Genomic DNA, 26,859 nt, shown 5'->3' with positions numbered 1-26,859 from the left:
TGACAGGGATGTGGCACAGGTATCATCATATGCACAGGGTGTGATGTTGGGTTGCCAGAGGCCGAGGGTGGGCCATACATTTGACACCATGTGTGTGGGTGAGGGGTGTACTGTGGTGAGCTGGGCATGGTGCTGTGGTGTGTGTAGGTATGGGTCTGCCCTAGGTGTGTTTGTATAGTATGTAGGTAGCCATGCACACAGTTCTGCCATGTGGCTGCCCTACACAGGTGTTTATGGACAACTGCAGACCATACCTGGCAGGGTGTGCAGTTCACTACCTCTGGCCATGGACACATGGACTGTGCTTGCCAGGGGTTCCATGGGCACATCCAGCTACAGGCTTTGATGTGCTACTCTCACCTGCTGATGACATATGTCTGCTGGTACCAGGCCCCTCCTGGGACTGGCCAGGACTATGTGCATGTGGCCTGCTGTGGTGTGGTGTGGACAGCACCCCCCACACTGCTGGGGCTGATACTGCCACTATGGGAGCCCCTTGGTGTCCTAGCACATCCATGTTGACTGCCAGCTGTTGGTGTTGCTGACCTACATCCACATGGCCATCGCCGCACTCCCATCACACATTCAAGCACGGACAGACCACAGTCGATGAGGGCCATCATCTCACCAGACTGTCTATCCATGAACTTAGTTAATGAGCGGATGGCACCAGCTAGTTCACGGGAGTTGTCACTTGCAGATGTGAGAGCAGCACTCTGCAGTCTCAGGCCCTGTCTGGTGTAATGTTCTATACATGCCTGCACCTCCATGACAGCCTGAAACATGCACCTGCTGGTACCAGCTATGCCACCTCTGCCAGGGGCATGATGTCCAATGGCCCTACCATGAGCACTCTGGGACATCTGCCTATGTGGTGCCCTGCCAGACATCCAGCTATGCCTGCTGCGACCAGACACAGTAGGCATGGTTTCCACACTTTCCTGTGCACTGCCACAAAATGCCAGCTGTCCCTCCGCTATGGGCACTGGTGATGGGGTATATATAGGCACTGAAACTGTGTGCGGGGTTGGGGTGGCTAAAAGGGGGATGTCAAATGTTGGCGCAGTGTCGGCCCTTGACAACCCCACCTGTGCCTCAACAGTACAATCATCTTCGGTGTCTGTATGGGCACCAACATCAGATTGCATGCAGGAGGGACTCTGATCCACCTCACCACCTGTGGGGGAAACAATAAACGTACTTTGAAACCTGTACTAACAGCACACACGCGTGCGCACGCGCACACACACACACACACACACACACACACACACACACACACACACACACACACACACACACACACACACACACACACACACACACACACCTCCATAATACCTACCTGTCCATGGCTTTACAGACAGTCCCACGTATCTGTCCATGTGGTATCTCATCCTGCATCACAGTTGTTAACATACACATATTGATACCACTCATTAACATATCAGTCCGCTAAATGCCTACACAAGCGGTCACAACACAAGACCTGTTACTACATTACCTGCCTGACCTGTGTATAGTGGTTTTACATGGCCTCACTGCTGTCATTCGGTATGCACCCTCTGTATGTCCAGACATCAGGAGCATGGCCCTATATGTGTGGGTTACTATGTTCTATCCATAATATCACACACTGGTGTGTCATGTGTATGTAATGCTCAGTACATGCCAGATATGCTGCTCATTCAGCCTATCATGTGACAACTGTAATATTTGGATACACTGCCTGGTGTTGACTAGTACTTCCTCAATGCATCTGTAGTGCTGCATACGTGGGTTGTAGGTAACCTTTCTGCTGAATGCGATATTAAGGGTGTACCTGGTGTCTAACTTCCCTCTCTATGCCTGTTCCATGCTACAGACCATATTATACTATCAGCTGTTCTGTGATTACACACAGGACAAGTATTCCTGGTGTGTAATGTGGCAGTCCATGTACATGTACTGCATGATCCCAGAGGGAGGTACTGCTGTATGTGCACCCCACAATCACACATGTGCATACATGGCCAGCCACACAAACACACGCACATGTACACAAGCATCCTACATGCATCAACCTCCCTCCACTTCACCAGAGTGACCCTACAGACAAACTAACTACCCACCAGGATGCACATACACACACATACAGGTGAGGTTGCACAATGATAGTACACACAGTCTTCCTATTACCCCTCTGTCAACATGCATAACATATGGTACCTGACAGCATGCAGTGCAGCTATAGTCAATCCATGCTGGCAACAGTATACATTTGTGTGATGCATGTGCTGTGTCACTAGGTGAAGTCCCTTCCCCTGGATATCACTGCGCCCATGAACATGGTATTTCTGTGCACCTGTTCTGCACCCTGCCATGTACTGTGCACCACACCTCACAGGTGTACAGCCCATTGCTGCATCTGTACTACTGTGATGGCTATGTCAGCTTTAATGCTCACAGTCCCTATGTTTTCCAGCAACACATACCTGGCATGATATGTGGACAGATGTCATTTGTGAATGCCTGATATCTGATGTACAGCTCTCAGCATCAGCGGACCATGTATGACCAATCCAATACTCTTACACTGACAACTATCAGAGCATACCGTGGCTATGGGGGGGTGTACACACCTTTATTGATATGACGCCCCCATCCTTGATCTGCCATGGGACCACATCACTGCATATCTTAGCAGTACATGAGCCCAATATGTGACATATGTCCTGTACTTTCACATGCAATGTCTATGGAATGTGTTAGGTATGTGGATGCTGACCGTGATGCATACACACCGTGTGGGCATATGTGTGCACACCCTTATCATGATGGTTTGTCACACCTGTTGTGTGTACTACAGCAGTCACTACTCCTGGCAGGGGTATACCAGCGTGGGCCATCTGCATTTGCCAGTGTATGTTCAGTCTGCCCTACACATGTCCCCCTATTCTGCGTGATTGCAAGGTCTACTCATGTGCATATCCCTTGGTGTTCAAACACTGCTGTGACGGCTGTGGGGGTAGGGTTATGGCTGCCACAGGTCCTGAACCTGACTATGTGCTGATACAGCCATTCTTAGCATCCTTAGGATCCCTGCTGCAGTGCACTGGTGTGTCATGCTGACACCCCTCCCCCCTCCTTCAGCCTTTTTGCTGATGCATGACAAGTAAGCCCTACACATGTGTGTCACTTTGCAGTGTCCCATACATTGAACACCACATGTTATAGCCTAGTCCCAGCTGATAATGTGGACCACTGTAATGCCTTATGCCATAGTGTATCTCTGCAGCAGTTGCCATTGTCCTACAGGTATGTACACTGGTGTTGCACTGTATATGGATGTTGTTCCAAACATGTCCCTACTGTAAGCCATGTCTCCCACCATTATGTTATTCCCTGTGGACACATTCCGCAATGATAGGATGTTAGTTATCATGCAGGTGTCTGACATACCCACCCAATACCCCATCATGGTCACCCCTGTGATGCCGTGCATTTCACAGCAACAATACGTGCACATGTACAGCATGCATTCTGTGTAGGTGTGTTAGATGTGTGCATGGCATGTACCATAGCCATTACATGCCCCGGTGTATTGGCAAGCATCTACATAAACCATACTCACCAGCTACAGGCTGCTGCCTTGGTGGTATCCCGGAGGGACCTACATAAGAGGGTGAGAGATGCATAGTCAGTGGCCACAACTGTGACAGTGCTACAGGGTGGGTGCAGTATTAAAATACATCAACAGTACATTTCCACAATACTACCACATATGGACATCTGTTTATCAGTACTATGCAGCAACAAAATATATCTATGACATGTCAGATATGCATGATCTACCTGTACTGATGCAGATGTATATGCAACAGTGGTCTACGGATGTGCCCTGTGGCCTTACCTGCACACTCCTCGGCTGGTGTGTGGGTGGCACCCACCTCCACAAAGGTATCTGGCAGTTGTTGTGTGTCCAGACGGGCAGGTGCCACAAGGCTGGCCAGGAGCTCCTCCACACGTGTCGAGGTGGATGGATGGCATGGCCCCCCTCTGTGGTAAGGTGATCCCCTAGGCTGCAGCACCACGCCAACGGACATTGTGAAGCAGGTCAGAACAATGATGCCGGACCTGCTCATAACTGCGGTTGTGCAATCTGACATCATTGACCCTGTGGACTAGGTCGTTCCACAGGGTGGTCCACTTCTGCTGATCATGGGTAGCCCGGCCAAACAGGACAGGGTAGTGCTGGATTAAATAGGTAAGCACTACTTTATTTTCAGCAGCTGAATATGATGGGAGCCATGCATGTGACATCTTGACTGAAAGACATAAAGATGGAAACAGGTCTGAGCAACTCATACAGCAAGGTTACCACAGTTCTTAATACACATCTCTGTCACCCCCCCACCATATCAGCGACAACAAACTGTACACACATGTCATTAGGTATGACTACAACTTACCTACCAGTGGGACAGATATTGTATTGTACCACACTTTGTGCTATGTGTTTGTAGCCATGTTCCCTGTGTGGACACTATCATTGCTGGCCTGTTACAGACTATTCACCTGTGTGCCATTGTCAGGGCCACTATGGTTCCATATATGCCTGTGGTATGGCTGCTTTGTGATTGCTGCACATCTGACATTCTGTGTTATTGGGGATATCTATACATGCTGTTGGACATGTTCCGGGATTGTGTTGACTATTACTACCAACATATGTTCTATAACAGTGACACAATAGCATGTATGTGTACTATTGCTCAACAGAACCACCTCTCCAAACCCATCTGCCCATGTTACCCGGCCACATCACGTGTGTCTCACCCTGGGGCCACCTCATGTACTGGTCTAGCAATACTCTCAGGTGTAACCAACCCAGGGGATGTTGTCCCCCCTGGGGGCACACACAGGCATGTTCCTGTCCCTTAAGGTCAGGTCCAGGGTCTGTTCCATAATGGGCTCCAAAGACACATTTGTGATGTGCTACATCACTCTGAGGCACCCAGTACACATTCACAAGGCCAACATGCTCCTCCTGCTCAGCCTCCAGGCCAGGCACTTTCAGGACGTGGACTGCTGTTGTTAGTAGCAGTGGTTGGGAGGCTTGTTCTCATTGTGTCCATATTGGGGCCCATGGGGCATCCACATCACATACCACACACACCATCCAGGGTGTTTACCCACCACATGTGTCACATACCACCCCTGTAGACTGTCCTCTATATCTACCAACCCTGATCACTTCCACAACTATACCTGCCATACTTCCCCATATTACCAAGAACAAACTAATAGTGAAAACAGACTTTATAACTCCACGAAATGGCTTGGTACACGAAGAAAAGCGCAGTACCAAGACGATATTTCCAACAGCTTTATTCACTATGTAATCCACTCCACAAGCACAGTACTATGCAAAGTACTGCGAACAAAATACAAAACACACAAGGTTGAGCGCTTTTCTGCAAAAGCAGATTTCATCAGAACCAAGAAGCTCACAAACAGAGCTCTTAAATATCTAATTGGGCGCCAAAAATTAGTGAATTGATTAATTGTATATTCACTCAAAATACACATCCTTACAGGGTTTATGCCCAAAAAATTGAATTGTTTGTTGTAGTTAAACCATAACAAAACACATCGTTCACCTATATATATAATCCCTAAAAACTAGTAGTAAACTTATAAAACTTGTAATAATATGCAGTGATATATAGCAAGTGTGTATAAAATGTGTATAAAATATATGTGTAAATTTAAATATATTGAAAAATATATATATACATGTATATATGTAATATGTGTAATATTCAGATGTATCCCAAAATTATAATATCAAGTGGATATAACATGTAAAATATTAAGTATTGATGTACTAAAGAGTGCTCAAAATGACTAAAATACCAGGGTTGGTGACATACAACCTCAATTCAAAAGTGATGCGTGCATATACCATTTAAAAATTCAATGGTAAAAATAATTAAGCCATAGTACATTTTAAAAATCTTCCTAATCTACAAAGCTTATCATACAATAATGCATAATAAATTTTACATAAAATTTTTACATAAAAAGATTTTACATAAAAAGTAGTAATAAAAAATAGTAATGCATTTGTATATAATAAGGGAATAAGTGAACACCAAAAACAACCACATTAACTGTCAAAAATAAGATGTGATGCATTTTATATAGGCAAAACAGAAAGGAGACTCAAGACTCGCATTTACGAACATACGTATAGGATAAGGAAGAAAGACCCTAATAATGCGTTAAGTAGGCATATTATTGACAGGGGTAGTGAGCATTCCTTTCTGTTCAGCATCATAGATCACATTGACACAACAACTGCAGGGGGAAATTGGAAATGTTATTTATCTCTCCTAGAAAGCAAATGGCAAATGATATGTGACGCAACAACTAAACCCGGCCTAAACGACCACATTAGTATCAAACCCTTTCTTATTTTTGACAGTTAATGTGGTTGTTTTTGGTGTTCACTTATTCCCTTATTATATACAAATGCATTACTATTTTTTATTACTACTTTTTAATAACTACTTTTTAAGTAAAATCTTTTTATGTAAAAATTTTTATGTAAAATTTATTATGCATTATTTCTTATCCAAAATTTGATAAGCTTTGTAGATTAGGAAGATTTTTTGTAAAATTGTACTATGGCTTAATTATTCTTACCATTGAATTTTTAAATGGTACATGCACGCATCACTTTTGAATTGAGGTTGTATGCCACCAACCCTGGTATTTTAGTCATTTTGAGTACTCTTTAGTACATCAATATTTAATATTTTACATGTTATATCCACTTGATATTATAAATTTAGGATACATCTGAATATTACACATATTACATATATACTTATATATACATGTATATATATATGTTTTTCAAATATATTTCAAATTTACACACATATATATTTTTATACACATTTTTATACACACTTGCTATATAATCTCACTGCATATTATTACAAGTTTTTATAAGTTTATCACTAGTTTTTTAGGGATTATATATATACGAAAATTAGTACGATGTGGTTTGTTATGGTTTAACTACAACAAACAATTCAATTTTTTGGGCATAAACCCTGTAAGGATGTGTATTTTGAGCGAATATTCAATTAATCAATTCACTAATTTTTGGCGCCCAATTAGATATTTAAGAGCTCTGTTTGTGAGCTTCTTGGTTCTGATGAAATCTGCTTTTGCAGATGAAAGCGCTCAACCTTGTGTGTTTTGTATTTTGTTTGCAGTACTTTGTATAGTACTGTGCTTGTGGAGTGGATTACGTAGTGAATAAAGCTGTTGGAAATATCGTCTTGGTACTGCGCTTTTCTTCGTGTACCAAGCCATTTCGTGGAGTTATACTTCCCCATATTCCCATTCCATACTTCACAGACAAGGGCGATGTGGTCCCATCAAGGGGTTAACATGTGACATACCCATCCGTGTTGCACACACTGACAGCTGTAGTTATCTGTGTGTATTGCTATGTGCGCTGTTTTCTCACACATAGCATGCAGCACTGTGGTAGTATTATAGGGGACATGTATTTACATACATATATGTTTGTGTGTGTGTTTGTATATATGTAGACATGTGCATATAGGTATATATCTATATATGTGTAGATATATGTGATGTATATATGTGCTCATATATATGTCTACACATGGGTATCTGTATAGTTGTGGGCATACATGTACATATATATATATATATATATATATATATATATATATATATATATGGGTCTACTTCATATGATCGCCAAACTTTTCAGAGAGACCAAAACACCTAAAGCTCAAAACACCGAAAAATCATTTGATCGAAACTGATAACATCGACACATGAAATTCAAAGCATTATGCCCTTTCTCCACTGTAGCGTGACCCTGGAGTTAGAATAAATAGATGGAGGTGGGGGGCACAGCCCCCCACATACATAATAACCTTTAAACATACACATGGATACTTATAATATAACTGACAATATTTATTTAAATAATGTGGGGGGCTGTGCACCCCACACCCCCCAAACTATTTATTCTAACTCCAGGGTCGCGCTACAGTGGGGAAAGGGCATAATGCTTTGAATTTCATGTGTCGATGTTATGAGTTTCGATCAAATGAGTTTTTGGTGTTTTGAGCTTTAGGTGTTTTGGTGTCAGTGAAATGAGTGTCGATCATATGAGCTTTCGATCATATGAAGTAGACCCATATATATATATATATATATATATATATATATATATATATATATGTGTGTGTGTGTGTGTGTGTGTGTGTGTGTGTGTGTGTGTGTGTGGGGTGCATTGAGACATCAGGTCCACAATCTAACAACACCTTCCTGCACAGCTGCACTGTTCTGCCTTGCTACAACACAGACAGGTGCCGCATATGGACACAGCCTGACATTGGGGGGTATATGTAAGGCCAGATTGCAGGTAACCCTATTACACACCTATGGCATTCCTGCATGCTACAATACAGATTAACCTAAGTATCCTGCAAGAGGTGGGCTGTAGATCCCACATGCCCATCATAATAGCATTACTTCCACCATCAGCTATTAGCCACATAGTATACATAGTTCCCATTGCACAACACACAATATGATGGCTTACATCTTATCAGTCAGTGCTGCTCTGCACGGTTGAGGGGTATGGCCCACTACCCACAGGGACAGACTCTATTGTCCTTAGCAGTTGTTCAGCTGAACGTCATTACAACACCTGAAGGCACATATAAAGCATTCCCCGTCATCTATCTCATTATTCTGGACCAAGTACTATGGTCAATTACATACATATATACTTCACATACCTGTTCTGGGACTGTAGACTCTTCTAGAGTGTTTGGTATTTGTTTTTTTTTTGTTATATGCGCACACTCTCTCTCTCTCTCTCTCTCTCTCTCTCAGTCTCTCTCCAGTAAACGGAATGAGCTGCTTTGCATAGATTGTAGCATGGTATTTGTAGGTGATGCATGTGATCAGGTGATGGCCTCTGCACCAGTCAGTGTCCTCCACTTGCTACCTACATGCAACATGCTGTATAGTACTTCCAAATACCACTGTCATGGCAACCAACTACTATAAATCCCTACATCATGTGGGCGTAGTCCCTTTACCTTTCCTGTATGATGGACATCCTTCCTGTGTGTGGGCATCAGTGTTACAGACAGCAGGTAGAATTACTTCTTACAGGAGAACCTGCATACTCAGGCCAGCTACATATTTGTAGGAAGTTCCAGAACTACAGACAGATTGTGAGCAGAGTTGTTGTATGCATTGTATAGCACTGGTGTTACAGGGTCTGTGTGTACATATTAATTTAACTTGGAATGCAGTCTGTCTGCATAGCTCTCAACCATGGGCTTATCCTTTTGATGGCCAGAGGTATGCCTATTATGTTTTGTCTGTCCACCACGCAGGTCTTGTGTCAGATATATCACTGGCAGTGTGTGTGTTGAGTGCTATCAGTACATGGCTACATCCATTTGTGTTTCTAAAGTCATATTCCTGACTAAGGGTATGTTGCAGACTATCCAGTAACACCAGCGACTTCCTTAGTGTATGACAACAGTTTTACACATATGGGCCTGTGTTCCAGCCTCTGTCCTCCACCTACATACCAGGCTTTGCACATATGACATGCTGTCAGGGGATTTTCTGTAGTGGGCTGTGAGTATGTCATGCTGTCATTCCTGCCATCAGTCCACTGCTGTTGTGTCCCCAACACATAATGTGGGTTTGGGGCCATATATGTGTGGACTTCACCTACACAATACATGTGTGCCCTTATGCACTCCAGAGGCCAGTGTATGTAACAGTGGTATATGGCCCTGTATTATTGAGTCTGGGGGGTTCACCATAACTAACCTAGGCTGTTACAACATGCTGGGGGTATCAGGGGTAAGCTGCCTTAAGGTGTCTGGATGTACATTGCCATACAATCTACCTTGGGCCTCCTGCCATACAGACTGTTCTGTTTATCAGTGTGATGGTGATGGTGTCTGTTATGCCTTGTTATGTAACAGTTACATCCCATTGAGTCAGCTGAGGTCTTTACCCCCTATGGATTGTGTACATTGTGTAGATAGAGGCTGCTGAACTATGCATCTCCATTACTTACTGTTGATTGTTTGGTATCCTGTGGCCCAGTCTGTCTTTACTATTGTACTACTTGAAGACCTCGGCCTGGACAGCAACATATGTAAAACTTTCCAGACTACTGTATTAGTATAACTGTTTCACAGTTGCATTACTCTGTTTATATGGATGTCCGTGTCTAAACAGCTATTTGACATGGCATATACAACTGTGATAGTACACAAATAAAGCAGCTTTCCGATGTATGCAAACCTGTGTGTGGTGTTATATCCTTTGACCTCTCTGTGGGTATATGTTGCAGGCAATGATTGCATTTGTATGAGTGGCTCATTCAGTGTTCAGTTGGGAAGGTGGCAACTGTAGGCATAGTGGCCATTCCATATTGTGTGCACCTTCTACATATGTATCTTCCTAAACATATCTCTGCGTGTGCATGTGTAATTACATATATATATATATATATATATATATATATATATATATATATATGTATGTATATCTGCATCTGCATATATGTGTCCGTGTATATGTGTCCTAGGGATGTTGATTGCTTTCACATTGTACATTCCCTATGGGAGCCAGACTGTACTGCATGATATGTTACTGATACCAGCCTGATATCATACAGGTGGGATGAAGTACTGTTAGCATCTTGTGCCCATGTCATGTCAGGATCTGGTTATGGGATCTGCAACAGTTGGCAGTGTATTGCAGGGCAGACATGTTTGGCTGCAGGGGGAATACCTATTTGTACAAGATGTATGTTGTTTGAGGCCTCTCAACCCCATTAACGGTGCATGTGGACATATATGTTTTTGTTATGTTCCCATTTGTATCTGCAGATGTCTGTCCATATATTCCTATATAGATATATATCTGCTTTAATATATATATATATATATATATATATATATATATATATATTTATATATTGCTGTATATATACAGACATATAGAATTAGACATATATATCTATAGATGTATGCATATGTATGTATATATGTTTATATATATATATATATATATATATATATATATATATATATATATATATATAAATTTATGTATATATTTCTATATATATTATATATATATATATATATATATATATATATATATATACTAAAAACACTTCACTAACTTAAAAACTTGCTCATACACACACACACACACACACACACACACACACACACATATATATATATATACACACACACACACACACACACACACACACACACACACACACACACACACATACATCTTCCTGTTGGAATGCATTCCCTATACTGTTGAATGACTGGGCTGGATGATATGTTTGTGAAAACATCAGAGTTATTCATATCTGATATGGTTTAGTGGTAAATCACTTTGGCTATAGTGTGCAGGGTCCTGGGTTCAAGTCTTGTAGAGGCTGTTTATTTTGTTGCTGGGCAGAACAAGGGCCATTGGATACAGAGTGATTAAGGCACTTTTAAGCAGTTGTAAGCGAGTTTGCATGGAGGTAAGCACTGCTAACTTCCAGTTACAGTTTCTTATACTCAGCTTCTAAATTGCTTAACCTGTGTAGGCATTGCTTGCCCCCACGCAAACAGGCTTAAACCCACTTACTGCTGCTTAAAAGTGCTTACTCCCGCTTACCCCCGTGCTGATTTCTTTAAAAGAAATGAAAACAGGGGTGATAGGAAAGTGGTGAAAAAGGGACACAAAGAGGAAAAAACAGTAGGGAAAATAGCTAGGGATGTGCAGAAAGGGTGTAGGGAAGGTCCATAGCTGCTCATTTCCTCTACAGCAACAGCTGTGCATATACCCTGAAGTTGGAGGTAGATTTGGACATTCAAACCCTTGAGACAGGGGTGAGGACAACAATAATATAATAATATGATAATAATAATAATATAACAACAGAATAAACTAGCCGATAACTAAGAAAGTACGATAGCGAGTACACCAATAAGTGCTGTCACAGCTGGCAAGAACGAGATAAATGGAACAGCTTCAATTTATTAAAACTGGTAGCGGCAGAATACAAACAAATGAACGAACGGAAATCAAGTTAAGCGCTTTTACCCAGCATATCTGGGCTTCATCAGAACTAACACATTAGTTCAAAAACAAGTAATTTAAAACTTTTTTGGCGCCAAAAATTTTTTTTACAATATTTAAAGACACAGATGCGTCTAAAGCAATTGCAGTTGCTGGACAACAAATTAGTTAAATTGTATTTGTCACATAGATCTCTAATGATATAATTCTCTGACAATATAAATAGAACAAAGTAGATAAATGCATAACTATATAAATAAAATATGTATAATAAATATATAAAATACCCACTATCAAATAAAAACTCAACTATATATATAAAAATATATAAGAATATACATATATATTACACATACTACTATAATACTAAAATTACTATGAAAAAAACTAATAAAATGTACCTCGTTGAAAACATAAATTAAAAAATTGATATATTGTGTGAATAAATATGTGAACCACATATGATTCAAACATTTCTTATGAAGATGATGACATGATATTACATAAATATAAATCTTACATATGTCTTTAATAAATAATAACATATACCTTGTTATAATAATATGTTAAAATTTGAGTAAGAATTAATAATATAATACAATAAATTTATATGTAAAACATAAATGAATTAAAAGTGTAATAATGGTTTGATAGATATAAATTAATTTAAGCCAGGTAGTGTGGTGGCATCTAGGTATATTTGCTGCCATATTTCTTTATAACTGAGTAAACTTTTAAAATCTCCCCCTTTGGGATCAAATTTGATCACTTCCAGTATACTAAATTTGAAGTGGTGGTTGTCCCCTTCTCTGTCAATATGTCTATAAAGTGCATTATTGTTGTCTTTAGTTCTTATACAGTATACATGATCATAGATCCTTTTTCTTAAATTTCTTTCCGTTTTACCTATGTAAAAACTAGACCATAATTGACAAATGCTTAAATATATAACCATCTTACTATTACAGTTGCCTGCCCTTCTTTTTACACAACTTTTATGTCCATTAGCCAGATAAATAGTGTTCTCATCAGACATATATTTACATTGATTACAAGTGCCACACTTCGGATTCAAACCAGGGGTCAACTTGTTGTTTTTCTTTCCAGTAGTTTTGTATTCCACTAGTTGTTTGATATTAGTTCCCATTTTGTATGTAAACTTCGGTTTAGCTCCCAGTATTTTACTTAACTGAGTATCTTTAGATATAATGTACCAAAAGTGATTTAAGATCTTTTTAATATAGTTGGCTGCTATATTAAACTGCAAAATGTAAGACCTATGAAAGGAATCAAGACTATTGACTAACTTGTTATTATCACTTTCAAGGGACAAGCATGTCTCTTGAACTACATGTTTATGTCTACTCCCTAATAAGGGTTGATATCTGGAATTCCTATATTGTAAAATGTATTGAATAGTGTAGTCCATCATAGTAATAGGATAACCACTTTGTATAAATAACTCCTTTATAAAATTTAATTCAGAATATAATAATTCATTGTCAGATGTCATACGTGCGGCTCGAACACACTGACCTTTAAATACATTACTCTTCAATTTCTCTGGATGACAACTGGTGTAATGTAAATAGTTATTAGAAAAAGTATCTTTTCTGTATATAGAAGAAATAAGTGTATTTGATTGATGTTGAATGAAAGTGTCTAAATATGGTAATCCAGTGTTATTATAAGAATAGGTAAATTTTAGGTATTCACTACTCTTGTTCAGATAATTGATAAAAGATTCCAGTGTACTAGAGTCAGCATCCCATAATATATAGATATCGTCTAAGAACCTGGAATAGTATTTCACATACTTGAAATAATCGCTGGTAAATAATACAGTATCCTCCCAATGAAGCATTACTAAGTTAGCATAGATGGGAGCACAGGCGGCTCCCATCGCTACTCCTTTTGTTTGTTTAACATATTCACCTTCGAAGTATATATAGTTATTGTCCAATACGATGGCCATCATTTCTTCCAATAATCTAATTTCTTCCCATTTGAGGTTTGAATACTTATAAACACTAGTACTAAAAGCTTCAAGTCCTTGGTCCTTAGGGATGCACAAAAATAAATCAATTACATCTATAGTAAGAAATGTAATACTGCCATAATTCATATCTAAAGGAAAATTCCTCAAGAATACCCAGGAATCTTTGACCATATGTGAAACCTTTTCATATAAAAATTTCAATTTAAAATCAATGTATTTTCCTAATGGAAATGTCTTAGATTTGCTACCTGAGACTATTGGACGGAAGGGGGGATCACATATATTATTATGTACCTTAGGTATACCGACTAGGGTGGCCAATTTTGGAAATGTAACTATTAAAAAATCATATATCTCTTTAGTAATTCTTCCTTCTATGTAATATCCCTCAATATAAGAATCAATCCTTTGGTAAGCAATATTAAGTTCATTAATGGAAATAGGTGTATAGTTACCAGAATAATGTAACAAGTCATAAATCTTTTTAATATATTGTGTGTTGTCGTATAAAACAATACCACCTCCTTTGTCTGGTTTTATAACTCTAATATTCTCATTTTCCCTAAGGTTACTTAATAATCTTTCTTCATCTTGTGTTAAGTTCGCACCAGAAGCTAATTGTTTGAGTTTGTTGGATTCATGATACATTTCTCTAATAGTTAAATTCTCGTACAATTCGATACTAGGATGGCTGGGAGGATTAAAACTACTTGCTTTCTTAAAGGGGGTATCAATGTATGTTCTGTGGGGAATATTGTCTTTATCAGTCACATTTAAATTATTAAAATGGATAGCTAAATTAGCTTTTCGAATGAATTTTTTGAATTCTATAATTGTATCTGTCAAGTCAAACCTAGGATTCAGTATATATTTCATTCCTTTACTAAATAAATCAAAGTGGATTCCAGCTATATTCGCATCAGTGTAATTGAATATATTAAAATTGTTACAAGTGTACACATTTCCATCTATTTCTATCCCATTAATAGTATTAATATTGTTGACTTGATCATAAGGATGCTCAATCTTGGGCTCTAATACCACTTCTTTCTCATAAATTTCTGATTCCCATTTAGATGGGGTTGTGTGTATTGTTTTCCACCTTTTTGAAAATCCCCCTTATAGGAATATCGTTCATTGTGGTATGATTTATCATACCCTTTCCTGTAATTAAAATTTTCATTCTCCTCCCTCTGCCATGTATGTTCGTAAAAATCATCATTTGTATGTTTCCTAGATCTCATTTCAGGCCAAATATAAGCCTTACTACTATTGTATTGTTCACTATCCCTTGTTAACTTTTTGGATTTTCTCTGTGTAATATTTGAAATCCATGTTTTAGCTTCCTGGTATTGCTTGTTATACAAATTTTCCCACTGAGAGAATAAAAGATCATTAAGAATATTATTATTTAATTTCTCTGCCTCAGATATAAGTTTGCTCAGTTTTTCATCATTATGTTTCATTAATAAACGCATAAAGTTAAAACCAGAATTATCAAAAAAACAATTGAATTCCTTTACAACGTCTGAAGTAAAATCAAGACCTAAAGGTAACTTAAAGAACCTAAGTCCCTTAGGTACTATTTTTATTTCCAAACTCTTAGTTAAATACGCATTGTCTACTTTGAGACCATTAATATTTTTTAACTTTTTTCCAAGGGAAAAAATCATGGTCTTTAAATTATCAAACTCAGTATTGTCCATTCTTGAAACATTGTTGTCACTTTTAATGTCTTCCATTCCATAATTAAATAATAAAAATTCATTAAATTTATTGTCTTCAGTAGTACAATTCCCCTGGGCTGGAGGATGTACAGGGCTGAAGGCTGATTTCACAGTACCTTTTTGTTGTTGAGTAGACAGTCCAGCAACAGAAGAATAAGTTTTAGATGGCAATTGTCTTTTAGGTTTGGCTCCAGTTCTTATGGCTTCTTCGTTAATATCATATAAGGAAAAATCAAAAGTAAAATCAGATAAATTGATTTTACTACAATTACAGGATTCATTTATATCCAATGTGTTGGTTGTTCTCACATGACATTCACCCTGTCCGTTGGGTATGTCTAGACTATCTGAAGATACTACTTCCTCTTGCAAATCAGGTTTATTGTTTGTCCTACTTGCCAAACCTCCATCTCCGATGTTGTCTTTTAATACTTCCCGTTCATTTCACCCAGAAGGTATGGAGGTGTAATGGCCGCTCTGTATGAGTTGTTTCACCAAAAGGGTGAGATTATTCAGTTCACCTTTAAGTCCCGAGATGTCTTCTTGGATATTTTTAAGATCGCCCATGCCCTCTTGCTGTGTAATAACCTCTTCTCTAATGGGTGTTGCACCGGTGTGCTCCATGATAAGCAAAACAACAACAGAATAAACTAGCCGATAACTAAGAAAGTACGATAGCGAGTACACCAATAAGTGCCGTCACTCCGTGTAAAACAAATTCACAGCTGGCAAGAATGAGATAAATGGAACAGCTTCAATTTATTAAAACTGGTAGCGGCAGAATACAAACAAATGAACGAACGGAAATCAAGTTAAGCGCTTTCACCCAGTATATCCGGGCTTCATCAGAACTAACACATTAGTTCAAAAACAAGTAATTTAAAACTTTTTTGGCGCCAAAAAATTTTTTACAATATTTAAAGACACAGATGCGTCTAAAGCAATTGCAGTTGCTGGACAACAAATTAGTTAAATTGTATTTGTCACATAGATCTCTAATGATATAATTCTCTGACAATATAAATAGAATAAAGTAGATAAATGCATAACTATATAAATAGAATATGTATAATAAATATATAAAATACCCACTATCAAATAAAAACTCAACTATATATATAAAAATATATAAGAATATACATATATATTACACATACTACTATAATACTAAAATTACTATGAAAAAACTAATAAACTGTCGTACCTCGACAGTACCTTAAGGTGTCTGGATGTACATTGCCATACAATCTACCTTGGGCCTCCTGCCATACAGACTGTTCTGTTTGTCAGTGTGATTGTGATGGTGTCTGTTATGCCTTGTTATGTAACAGTTACATCCCATTGTGTCAGCTGAGGTCTTTACCCCCTATGGATTGTGTACATTGTGTAGATAGAGGCTGCTGAACTATGCATCTACATTACTTACTGTTGATTGTTTGGTATCCTGTGGCCCAGTCTGTCTTTACTATTGTACTACTTGAAGACCTCGGCCTGGACAGCAACATATGTAAACCTTTCCAGACTACTGTATTAGTATAACTGTTTCACAGTTGCATTACTCTGTTTATATGGATGTCCGTGTCTAAACAGCTATTTGACATGGCATATACAACTGTGATAGTACACAAATAAAGCAGCTTTCCCATATGCAAACCTGTGTGTGGTGTTATATCCTTTGACCTCTCTGTGGGTATATGTTGCAGGCAATGATTGCATTTGTATGAGTGGCTCATTCAGTGTTCAGTTGGTAAGGTGGTAACTGTAGGCATAGTGGCCATTCCATATTGTGTGCACCTTCTACATATGTATCTTCCTAAACATATCTCTGCGTGTGCATGTGTAATTACATATATATCTGTGTGTATATATATATATATATATATATATATATATATATATATATATATGTATATCTGCATCTGCTTATATGTGTCCGTGTATATGTGTCCTAGGGATGTTGATTGCTTTCACATTGTACATTCCCTATGGGAGCCAGACTGTACTGCATGATATGTTACTGATACCAGCCTGATATCATACAGGTGGGATGAAGTACTGTTAACCTCTTGTGCCCATGTCATGTCAGGATCTGGTTATGGGATCTGCAACAGTTGGTAGTGTATTGCAGGGCAGACATGTTTGGCTGCAGGGAGAATACCTATTTTTACAAGATATATGTTGTTTGAGGCCTCTCAACCCCATTAACGGTGCATGTGGACATATATGTTTTTGTTATGTTCCCATTTGTATCTACAGATGTCTGTCCATATATTCCTATATAGATATATATCTGCTTTAATATATACATATATATATATATATATATATATATATATATATATATATATATATATATATTGCTGTATATATACAGACATATACAATTAGACATATATATCTATAGATGTATGCATATGTATGTATATATGTTTATATATATATATATATATATATATATATATATATATATGTATATAAAATATATGTATATATTTCTATATATATTATATACATATATATATATCTATATATCTACATATATAGATATGTTATATCTATTTAGATATTTATATATATATATATATATATACGCGTGCACACACACACACACACACACACACACACATACATCTTCCTGTTGGAATGCATTCCCTATACTGTTGAATGACTGGGCTGGATGATATGTTTGTGAAAACATCAGAGTTATTCATATCTGATATGGTTTAGTGGTAAATCATTTTGGCTATAGTGTGCAGGGTCCTGGGTTCAAGTCTTGTAGAGGCTGTTTATTTTGTTGCTGGGCAGAACAAGGGCCATTGCATACAGAGTGATTAAGGCACTTTTAAGCAGTTGTAAGCGAGTTTGCATGGAGGTAAGCACTGCTAACTTCCAGTTACAGTTTCTTATACTCAGCTTCTAAATTGCTTAACCTGTGTAGGCATTGCTTGCCCCCACGCAAACAGGCTTTAACCCACTTACTGCTGCTTAAAAGTGCTTACTCCCGCTTACCCCTGTGCTGAATTCTTTAAAAGAAATGAAAACAGGGGTGATAGAAAAGTGGTGTAAAAGGGACACAAAGAGGAAAAAACAGTAGGGAAAATAGCTAGGGATGTGCAGAAAGGGTGTAGGGAAGGTCCATAGCTGCTCATTTCTTCTACAGCAACAGCTGTGCATATACACAGAAGTTGGAGGTAGATTTGGACATTCAAACCCCTGAGACAGGGGTGAGGACAACAATAATATAATAATATGATAATAATATGTTGTGATGCCAATTAGACCAGATTACATGTGTCCAGCGGACAAGTGTGTGACATGGACAGCTATGTATGGGGCGTGATTTTTTTTTGGGAACAGATTGCCCTTTTTTTTTTCAGGTGAGACTGGGATGTTGGAGTGGGATAATAGGTATATTTGGGGAGGTAGGTTGGGTAGGTTAACAAACAAGACAAACAAGATGCATACAGGGGAGGTATATATGACACATGTGGGGGGTATACACCTTGATGGGGAGGGGTGTTGGAAAATCGGAAGCCCTTGAGCCCCCTAATGTAAACAGTGGGACTGAGGTCCCCACCCATGGGCAGTCACCACTTCACCTTCACAACCCCAAGGGTGGCTGTGCTGGGGGCTGAGTTGCAGAGCCAGGCTGACCCACTAGTCACAACACACAGCCCTCAAGCTGGCATAGCAGATCTCTGACCTCTCTGCAGAGCTCGCTACACTCCACGACCTAGACCTGATGATGGGTGACAGGTTCCTGTCCGTGCCCGCTCCCTGGGGGGGTATGAGCCCCATCCCCTGAGGCAGTTCCACCCGAAGGTGGTGCAGGACCAATGGACGAGGAGGTCCTGGGTTGGTGCCCTGGCCAGCTGAGGTGGGACTGGTGAGTCCGCTGGGAACGGCCTTCCCAAACGTGCTATAGTATTAAAATTTTATCAACATATGTGGGTTAGTAATAGTCAACACATTCCAGGGTTAGGTATAACAGCCTGCATAGATATTCCCATTAACCCAGACACCATTTATGGAACAGTTGCACAGCAAACGGAACACATGCATATATGGGACCACAGTGGCAATAACAACAGTATGCAGGTACATTGATGGCACCATGCCACCAATGTTGGAATATTTCAATATAGCACATGCATGGAAACAGATTTAAATAATTATCAACCAATAGGACATATGTCCCATCAGAACAGTGAAGTCATTACATACCGGTGAGGTGAGAATGTAGTTTATTGTTGGAGATATGGTGGGGGGGGAGAAAGATGTCAATTAACAACTACTATATTCCTGTAGTCCACATTACTTTCCCAGTCAGTGCTGTTATCTGTACCTTACAAGTATTACTACACTACCTTATAGCCTTAGTTTGGGCAGTGATATGGCTGTCATCATCTTTATACATGAACTGGTTTTACCTGCAGTATAAACCTCTTACCTGGTATACCTGTGGAGGAAATGTTTGTTAACACTAACTGTTTCTACACATACTCCCAGATTCCAGGTTGATGCTGTGCACATAGCTGTCCATCTCTTTCTGCACAGACTCTGGCCATGTCTTGACCACATGCAGGTGAACCAGGACATATCTAGAGTATTGCCTTTTTCAACCTTTAGTGACTTATCACAGACATATACAGGCTTTCCTACACAGTTATATTATGTAGCACAGTGTGGGTGACAGTGATCAGTGATACTCTATTATTCAGAGCAACTGCAACGCTCACAATTCCATACAATACCAGAGTAAACAGTACTAGTACAGGGTATCAAGCTTTTTATTTCTCGGCACAGTGTTCGGATCCGATGTACCTGTGGGAGCAATGTTTGTTAGCACTACCTGAATGTTGCCACACAAAAGAGCCAGATTACACATTAGTATTATGCATACATCTCACTCTGTTACTATACACCCTCTGGTCTCAGCTTGACAACACGGGGGTGTAGATAGGATAAACTTGGCTTATTACTCTCATATCAGTTTCGGGAGTTGCTAGAGTTGACAGGTTTGTTTTCATAGATGTGTAACAATCAGTTGTATTCCCTGTTTGCTCCCTAAACATCTGGGATCATCCCACAGACTTCCCAGGGGGACAGGGTGACAGGCAGCAGATATGGGCCCATATACTGGACATTCTGGTCTTATCTGTACAGTTGTGGGGTATGATTCTGTATGCAGCCTACTTCCACTCCTAGGATACAGACCATGGCTGTGTCTGCTACAACTTAAACACTGTCCATCAGAGTTGTGTGTGCTATATAGATATTGCTGTATATCTCCTATCTGCTTTCTGTCTTATAATTCTCCTGTGGTTTTGCATTCTGACCTTCTATTACAACACTTTTATACAGGATTTCCTAGACAGTAATATTTTGTGGGACAGTGTGGGTGACAATGATGAGTAATACCTTATTATTCAGAGCAACTGCATCAGTCACAATGCCATACAATACCAAAGTAAACAGTACCAGTACCGGGTATCATTCTTGTATTTCTGGGCACAGTGTTGTTATCTGACAGACCTGTGGGAGAAATGTTTGTTAGCACTACCTGAATGTTGCCACACACAGTACCAGATTCCACATTACTATTATGCACATACATCTCACTCTGTTACTGTACACACTTTGGCCACAGCTTGACAACATGGGGGTGTAAGTGGGACATATGTGGCTTTTTACTCTCATAAGGTTTTGGGTAGTTGCTAGTGTGCCAGCTTTGTTCTCATAGATGTGTGTCAATCAGTTGTATTTCCTGTTTGCTGCCTATACGTCTGGGATCATCCCACTGATTTCCCAGGGAGACAGGTTGACAGGCAACAGATATGGGCCACTTTACTGGACATTCTGGACATATCTCTACAGTTGTGGGTTATGATTCTGTATGCAGACTACTACCACTGCCAGGATTCTAACTATGGCTGTGTGTGCTAAAAATACAACAGTTCATGTCTCAGTTGCATGTGCTATTTGGGTTTTGTTGTCTGCCTTTTCCCTGTTTTCTGTCTATGTGTCTCTCAGTTGTACTAAATGGCCTCTGGGGATTATACCAGTCATATACAGGCATTCCTACACATTCTATTTATGGTGCACAGTGTGGGTAACAGTGCTTAATACAACAGTACTATTACGTGATTGCAAATCTACATTACCATATGATACCAGAGTATACACACATGCAGTCCAGCAGTTAGACTTTTATTGTCAGGTTATTACACTTTTATTTACATACACACTATATGAGACTCTTCCTGCCATATTATCCGGTATATGCAGTATTTGCCTTAAACAATACATGTTTTGTACAGGCGATTCATTTACTACTACTTTTAGATTTATTTCCTATAACAGTACATTCAAGAGTATTACTGACCTTCCTCACATCGCAACCTCTCCAGTCAACTTCCATGGGCCTCCTGGTTCATGGCCTGCTCACCTGCAGCTATGGAGGACATAAGAGGAATATTTAGCCATACCTATCCAAGATATACATGAGCTCGCAATTATTACTCACATAGTGGAGTGATACACACAGCTGGGACAGCCCCTGCCACTCTAGACTCTTGGATCCACTGCTCCAAGAGGTCCCCCTTATTCTGCCTTAGGTCTGCATAGTGATGCCTGACCTGCTCACCAGTTTGGGGTATGCCAGTGGCACTGGTGAGATCATGGGCGAGATGGTCCCAGGTTTCCGCCTTATATTGGGAACTCTGGTACTGGCTCTGCAGCAGTCTCTGCTCATGGTCTTTGACAAGGAGTCCTAACATGACTCTGGACTCCTGGCTGTGCCAGCGTTGCACCCAGAAGTGCACACCTTCTCCCCTTTCTGCCATGGTGCCTACAAAAGGAATCTACAACCAGTTATGAGATGTATTCCCACCTGTAGGGTTTAAGTAGGGCCGATTTCCCACACTTTTCCATGATTGAGCAGTTTTGAAAAGGCTAGGCTATAGGCAAACCTGCTTACCTAAGGTTGGCATTGTTTAAAGGGGTATACCACTGGGCACAATGAAATAGTTGGCCTACACATTGCTTACACCTCCTAAGCTGGCCTGTGAAATGCTTAGCGTTGCTTACATTGGACTTTGCATTATATTTTCTTTTTGGCATTGATTTATTATTCATTACATCATATATATATATATATATATATATATATATATATATATATATATATATATATATATATATATATATATATATATATATATATATATGCCTGGTATCCATTATTCATGTGTACATACACTGTATGGGTCCTTGTGTTTTATTGGGGACTTCAACACTCTATTACAATTACACCTCACATCTGGGCTTAGTGCTGTACTCCAGTTCACATATTTATGTTATGTAGTGGGTTATAGAACATATGACTGTATACTGATTCCTTTCACAGGTTCAGTTTGATTTTACTTTAGTGAGGATTTGTTTGGTGATACCTAATTTTTCTGTACTGCTGTGATGGCTTGGTGATTAACTATTGTGACTATAGTGTATAGAGTCCTGGGTTCAAAACCTGCAAAGCTATTTATTTTGTTGCTGGGCAGAATAAGGGCCATTGGATACAGAGTGATTAAGGCACTTTTGAGCAGTTGTAAGTGGGTTTGCACAGGTTTGTGCAAGGGTAAGCAATGCTCACCTCCAGTTAAATATGCTGACAGAGAGTTAGCTTCAAAATTGCTTAATCTGTGTGTGCAATGCTTACCCCTGTGCAAATGGCCTTAAACTCATTTACTAGTGCTTAAATATGCTTACTACTGCTTTTTGGTGCTTACACTTGCTTACTAGTGCTTACTCCCACTTACAATTGCACTGATTTAGACAGTAATATCTAATGGTTCTTGGGAAGGTGGGGGATTTGAAAGCTGTATGGAGTTGTCATTCATTACATATTTTACCTTCCATTTGTATCCATGATTCCTGTTTACATATACTGTATGGGGCACATGCGCTTATCTGTAGACTTTGTAACATTATGACACTGACACCTCACATGTGCATTAAATGCAGTACTCCAGTTCACAAATATATGTTATTTAGTAGGTTATGCAACTAAAATATTGGTCGTAACGTGATTTGACATGGAAAATGGAATGTGCTATAGTGTGACTCGAACCGGGAATGCCTGCTCATAAGTTGAATGCTTTGCCCACTGCACTATTGCTATACTGCTTCATTTGCATATATCTTCCTTGTTATCCTCTTCAGCCATTTAAGCTGCATTGACTGTAGCTAAGCCATGGGCACACTCGTGCACCTACGGTTAGCTTTAATAGGATTCATAATAAAAGAAAAAAAGGTTTGTTTATTTGATTTGCACTTACTATTGCTATTGTACATGGAGGGTGATGTTGTTAGTGATATGCAGACACCTATGAGTGGTCTCTCTCATTCCTTTGGCCTTTCTGCTGTTCTTCATTATGGAGGAGTGTATATCCTGAAAGCTCTGCTCTCAGACATGCCCCCTGCACTCTTACACGCTCCATGTAAGATTAGGAGCTCAGGCAGCACGCCTTCATTAATATGCATGGCGCTCTGCTGTACTGCTCCTAAATGGCAGTTTCCGTGCAGGACTAAGCTAGTTCTGCATGGAAGATTAGTAAATCCAGGGGATTATTTAAGAAAAGTAAGTACATTTTTTCTTAAATAATGTCATAGTATAATACCAATAAGCCATGGCTGAGTGTGGGCAATGCTGGATTTACCCACTACTGGCTTTGGTAAATCCAACATTACACTCACTCAAGCCATGGATTATGACATATTATACAATGACCCCCCCCATTAATATTCCAAAACGTGCATGCTGATTGGTCAGCGTACACATTGTAAATCAGACTTATACTAATGGAAAAAGGTCCGGTCACCCGGACTTTTTCCATTAGTATCTCTTTTTTTTTTACAGCAAAGGAGAATACAAGATGTCCGTTGCTTTTTAGAAACTGTCTCGCTATGTTAAAGGAGTTTAACATAGCAAGACAGCTTTAAAAAAAGCAACGGAGATCTTCCTTTCTCCGTTGCTTTTTTAAGGCTGTCTCGCTATGTTAAACTCCTTTAACATAGCGAGACAGTTTCTAAAAAGCAACGGAGATCTTGCTTTCTCCGTTGCTTCCACCCATAGCTCTGATGTACTGCATAAGCATAAGCATGCGCAGTACATCAGAACTGCTGCAGAATACCAGACAGCTGCTGAAGGGCAGCATGGAGGCATTATACAATGCCATTATTTAAGAAAAGTAAGTATTTTTTTCTTAAATAATGTCATTGTATGATAGCAATAACCACTTCTGGTGTAATGCTGGATTTACCCACGGTTGTCTTTGTTTGGCCACTCGGGCTTCGCCCTCATGACCAAACCACACCAACCGTGGGTAAATCCAGCATTATCCACACCCAGGCGTGGGTTATTGCTTAATGAACCTATGAAATTATTAAATGAAGAATTTTGATTGTAATATTTAAGAAATTGGTTGTAATTTTTGTAGTATTCACTAGATGTCACCCATATGTCATGATGTATGCGATGCATTGACTTTTTGAATTTTAAATTACATTTTTTTTTCGTATTACAAACATATTATAAAGTGTTGGAATAAAATCCACCAGCACTGAGAAAGCTGGGGCACAACTGTTGATTCCCGGGTCTATTGTGGGAAGTTGCTTTGAGTCCATTTGAAGGATTAAAATCTTCCAAAGGATCTTTGGAGTGCTGGTGTTTTCTTTTGGTATATAGATAAATATTGATATAAATACATACAGACAATAATATGATCATATATGCAACATTTTAGTACTGGATAGAAGACTTGTAAATAGGTGAATATTGTAAATAATTATGGAATGGTCTAAAAAATGAAATTGGATGATAATGACAAGTGAGATGTCTTAATGTATGCACTTTCTTCAAAGGGGGAATACATTAATTGATTTTATTTAGATAGCTGAGAAAGCACAATGGGTATAAATACCAGAAATACTTAAAATATAATGTGGAGCAAGTTGAAACTTGCAATGTATTGTGTTTAATAATATTGAAAATACCAGGATTGGACTGAAGCTGTGTGTATTAGTAGATGCTGAAGAATAATAAGAGGGGGAATGTCCCAGTAACTGTAGCAAAGGTGGGGATAACTTGTCTGGGGCACAATCCACACTGAAGAAATAAATAAAAACATTATTTATTTATAACATATATTTTTTATTTCCCTTTAAGGGAAACAGAAAGTAAGGGCAAAAATGTCCTACATGGACATCTGAGATACTCCAGTGTGACTCCTGCCCGCTTTAAGTCATCATGCAGTGGCAGCGCTCCAAGGACCCGTGATTGGCTGCAAAGAAAGCCATATCAGGGTTTTATCTTTGGTACCCACAGTGAGCCAAGCAATATATTTTTGGGTTTATTCCTTGTTTAAATAAATCACTGTGGGCACACTACACTCAGACCATCATAACTTTATATAAAAATAAAAGGCTTTGACTTGGCTACTTGCTAGTTGGCTTCATATATACTAGTCTGGTTCCAGACAAGAGACCAGCAGCAGTGAAACAGAGACAGATCACGAGTTTTTGACCATTTCAACAACAGCTGTACCTGGCTGCTGTAGCGCTTTTTTTTACCTGCTACCTGCCTTAGCTTACCGTAAAAGAAAGTGAGTCAGCCTCATCAATCATTCTTTACCATCAGGGCACTGGGACAGATTTTAAATACTGCTTTTTTAAAAGTAGAAAATTGCTGGAATAACAGAATTTGTGTTGGCATGCATTTTTTCCGAAGGATATGATTGGGAAGTCAGTATTGTATGTCATTATTCAGTGACCTCTTCAGCTGCAATTTTGTGTTAGTATGCATTTTTTGAAGGATAGGACGTGTCTGTCATTATTTAGTGACTTCAGTCACCAGTGCTTTGCCAGAATACCTTATATGTTATAATAAACAAAATAAAA

The sequence above is a fragment of the Protopterus annectens genome, chromosome 11.part0 (assembly GCF_019279795.1).
Source record: "Protopterus annectens isolate FY-2018-M chromosome 11.part0, PAN1.0, whole genome shotgun sequence".
Lineage (NCBI taxonomy): Eukaryota > Metazoa > Chordata > Ceratodontiformes > Protopteridae > Protopterus > Protopterus annectens.
Note: the sequence above shows the minus strand (reverse complement) of the source record.